Source organism: Arachis ipaensis, chromosome B01 (assembly GCF_000816755.2).
Source record: "Arachis ipaensis cultivar K30076 chromosome B01, Araip1.1, whole genome shotgun sequence".
In the NCBI taxonomy this organism is placed as follows: domain Eukaryota; kingdom Viridiplantae; phylum Streptophyta; class Magnoliopsida; order Fabales; family Fabaceae; genus Arachis; species Arachis ipaensis.
The window spans coordinates 18,347,420-18,352,152 of NC_029785.2; positions in this window are offsets into that span (position 1 = coordinate 18,347,420).

Sequence of the window (4,733 nt, forward strand, 5' to 3'; positions counted from 1 at the left end):
TCAACATAATAAAATTCACTTTTTAATTAGCTCATAAATTAATTATTCTTTAATTGTTTAAATTTTAAAGCGTCTATTATGTTATCAAGTTAATTATACGTTTTTTGATGGTCGTGTGATGTGAGGCTCACTAATGTAAGATTACTTTAGGACCCGTACCAAGCACAAACCAACCAACCTCGAATGCAGCCAAAAGACTAGGTCACTCGGAATTTGGCACATATGCTACAACAATAAATACCCTCGTTAATATAGGGTGTATTTAAATTAAAATTTATGCATAGGAGTTTGTCTGAAAATTGATTATGGTAAAATAGAGTATTTATTTATTTCGGTTCCTACCGAATTTTGTATTAGATATTTTAATTTTTAACTAAAATTAATTATTCGATTAGTCTCTAACAATTAATTTTGTTAGTCATTTAAGTTTTTTATTCTGTCAACTTTAACGGAAGATAAAATAGTTCCTACTAACTCTAACAGAGAACAAAATAGTTCCTGATCCTTTCTATTTAGAAACAATACCGTTCTCCCCAAATTTTCATCATATCTCGCATAATCCTAACACTAACAGTTTAACATTGCAACTTCAAGCTACACAATGCATACTCTGTAACTTTATTGTTCACAACAAAAAAATTTCTCAACTTATTCTCAATCAATTCATACTCAGGAAACTAATGACTATATCTCTCAAGTACTTATCGTCTTTGATGGATTCCATGAATCTAGACAGCAAATCCGATTTGTTAAGACCCATCGTCGTCGTCACCATCTCCCTCTTCCTCTGTCCTATCATCTCCATGACCACATTGTCCACCGTTCTGATCGCTTCCTTCAGCTTCTTCTCTGAACCAATGTTCAGTAATCGCTTTAGTTTCCATATAAGCGGCGACAGCGACATTGCTCGTTGTACTGATAGCTTGGATCAAGGTTGAAACTATCTGCCAACAGTTTGGACTCTAGGAGAGAAGGAATGAAGCAGTCAGGATCCATTCCAAATGAGAATTTGCATATGATGTCAAAGGAGAATCTTCTCATGATGTCATAATGTCCAACAATATATATTGCTTGCCGGAGAGTGGAGAAAGGCATGCCCTTGGGATAGTTGTGGAACTTGGTATTGAGGATGTGATGAACGTTGTCGGAGTTGGAGGTGATGCTGTTATCGAAGACGTGGAGGTGGATGCTTCTAGCAGGTGAAGTGCAGAGGAGGTGAGTGTACCAATCACAGAGATTTGAAAAATTTGTGGTCCATAACATGTTGAGGTAGGTGCGACATGCGTGACAGTTACACTTACACCATGGTTTTTGACGTTCTTAGTTTTAACTTTTATTCAATTCTAGCATTTAAATTTTCGAAAATTTAAGCTTTATTTTAGTTAATTTTTTTTTAATTTTCGAAATTAAGTTTGGCATCCCCCTTAATAATTTTATCTTATTTTTCCTGATTAATTTTCTTTTCATTATTTTCGAATTTAGTGGTTTATTTTTTCTTATTGGTTTTTGAAATTTTTAGTGTTGTTTGTGTATTTTATTTTTTTCTTTTACACACGATATCTCATTAGGAATTCTCTGCACTCTGACGTAGAAAATTTCACATTTTCTTTGTTTTCTATTGTTTATGAGCAGGAACAGGAACAAAAAACCTCTTTTAGACTTTAATCCTAAGATTGAAAGAACCTTGAGGCGGCGTTTACAACAAGCTAGAGCTTATAAAGCCGGTGAGAATCTCAGAAGCAATTTTGATAAGGAAGTTGAAGAATCCACTATGGAGCTCAACAACAATAACAATGCAGTCAATGCCAATGTTGTTAATCCTCCTAATATGGCTGAACAACCGAAGAGAACACTTGACTCATACACTGCTCCTACCCCCGATTTCTATGGGAATAGCATTGTTGTACCCCCTGTTGCTGCTAACAACTTTGAGTTGAAGTCTCAGTTGATCTCTCTAGTGCAACAGAACTGTCAGTTTCACGGACTCCCACAGGAAGACCCAAACTTGTTTATTTTTAATTTCCTGTAGATATATGATATTGTGAAAATTAATAGAGTCTATCCTGATGTCTATAAGCTACTTCTCTTTCCATTTGCTATACGGGACTAAGCTAAACAGTGGCTTGACACTCAACCCAAGGAGAGCTTGGACACTTGGGATAAGGTGGTCAACAAATTTCTGACCAAGTTCTTTCTACCTCAGAGGCTGACTAAGCTGAGGACGAACGTTCATACCTTCAGGCAGAGAAAGGGTGAGCCTCTCTATGAAGCATGGGAGAGGTACAAGCTAATGCTCAGAAAATGTCCTCCTGATATGTTCTCAGACTGGATTCAGTTGCAGATTTTCTATGATGAAGTTTCTGAGACTGCCAGAATATCTTTGCATAATTCTGCAGGAGGGTCACTCTACATGACAAAGACCCCTAATGAGGCTATAGAGTTGATTGAGATGGTTGCTAACAACCAGTATTTATATTCTTCTGAGAGGACCTCTATAAAGAAGGGAGTCATGGAGTTTGATGTCTTGGATGCTATTCTTACCCAAAACAAGGCTATGTCTCAGCAAATTAATGCTATTACACAACACTTGAGCAGAATACAAGTTTCAGCCGTCAGTGCTCAAGATACTTCGTATGAAATGAGTGGTGAATTTTCTCAAGGTGAGCCTTATAATTATGGTCAATTATTCTCTGACCAGGTTAATTATGTAGGCAATTCCTCCAGACCCCTAATAATGATCCTTTTTCAAAGACTTATAATCTGAAGTGGAGGAATCACCCAAATTTTAGATAGAAAAATCAACCACAGAGGCACCAAAGCTTCAATAACAATAAGGGCCATCAGAATAATTTCAATAAGAGTGATTTCAACATGAACAATGCACTTTCTCATTCTCAGAAATCTTTTGACCTGGAATCTATAGTTGCAGAGCTCTCCAAGAGTACTCTTAGTTTCATGCAGAAAATCAAAACTTCACTTAGGAACTTAGAGGTTTAGATGGGTCAAATAGCCACAAAAGTTGCTGAAATTGATTAGAGGTCCACCAATACCTTTTCTAGTAACATAATTCCAAATCAAAGAGAGGAGTGCAAGGTTATCACCTTGGTAAGTGGACCAGTGGCAGGTGAGGAAGCACAAGTTACTAAGGGACCGGTTGAAAAAGAAGCTCTGGAGAGGACTGAGGATGTTGTAGTACACGCCCCTCCAAGGCACCCGAATAACCCCTTTTCAGTTGATCTTGAGCAATATCTGGCATTGCCTAAAGCACCTGAATACAAGCCAAGAATGCCATATCCTCAGAGGCTTCAAAAGGAAACCAAGGACAAGCAGTTTTCAAAGTTCTTAAAAGTCTTCAAAAAGTTACAGATCAATATTTCTTTTGCTGAGGTTTTGGAGCAAATGCCTTTGTATGTCAAGTTCATGAGGGTGTTGCTATCCAAGAAGAGGCCTTTAAAGGGAGATAAGACAGTGGTTCTGACCAAAGAATGTAGTGCCATAATTCAGAGTAATTTTCCAAGGAAGATGCTTGATCTAAGGAGCTTTCAAATATCATGTACCATTGGAAACACAACCTTTGAGAAAGCCTTATGTGATCTGGGAGCTAGCATAAATTTAATGCCCTTGTCTGTGATGAAGAAACTACAAATCAAAGAGGAACAACCAATAAGGATATCATTACAAATGGGAGATAAATCTCTGAAATATGCACATGGAATAGTGGAGAATATCTTGGTCAAGGTGGAAAAGTTTTTCATCCCAGCAGACTTTGTGATTCTTGACACGGGAGAGGATGAAAATCCCTCTATAATTTTAGGAAGACCATTCCTAGTAACTAGGATAGCTCTGATTGATGTGAAAGAAGGTGAATTAGTGCTTAGAGTGCATAATGAGCAACTGGCTTTTCATGTCTTCAAAACTATGCATTTATCAGGCGGAGAGAAAAAGTACATACAGACTGAGCTTATTGTTCCAAACCTTCAAGAACCTCTTGATAATGCACAACAAAGTTATAGCTCAAGCCTCCTTTGGTGGAAATCAACACAATTCTTCCTGACATCAAACCTAAGTTTGGTGTTGGGTGTCCGTCATCCACCAAGAAAGAAGTTTCCAAAAAGAAAATACCCAAGGGATGGAGAAACAAGAAGATCCCCACTGAAGATTTCTCACCAGGAATGAAAGTGGTGTTGACTAAAAGCCCAGTGTTGCCTCATACAGTGGACAAAATCCTCTCTCTTGAACATATTGAGTTAATCCATAGGAACACAGGAAAAAGATTCATAGTGAGAGGGGAGGAGTTGAAACACTATGATCAACCTCCACCTTAGCAACAATCAACTGTTAAGCTAGTGACGTTAAAGAAGTGCTTGTTGGAAGGCAAACCAATCCTTAGTATCCTTTGATTTTATGTTCATTTTAATTTTTATTTATTTATGATTTTTATTTATAGTTTTTCTTGGTTTATTTATATTTGTGGTCATGCAAAGTGTTTGAAACAGGAACAAGTGAAATCTAAAGGAGAAACAGAACACCCTGGAGAGGAAGTAATTCGGGTGCTTTGGCGCTAAATGCCAAGTTGGGCATTCAGTGCTAGAAATGGCACAAGCTTCAAGAAACTGCTTCTGTTTGGGTGGTGCTAAATACCAGGTTGGGTGGTGCAGAGTTTAAAGTCCACAAACTAACTGGCAAGTGCACCGAGTCGTACCAAGTAATACCTCAGGTAAGTGAAAATCGAT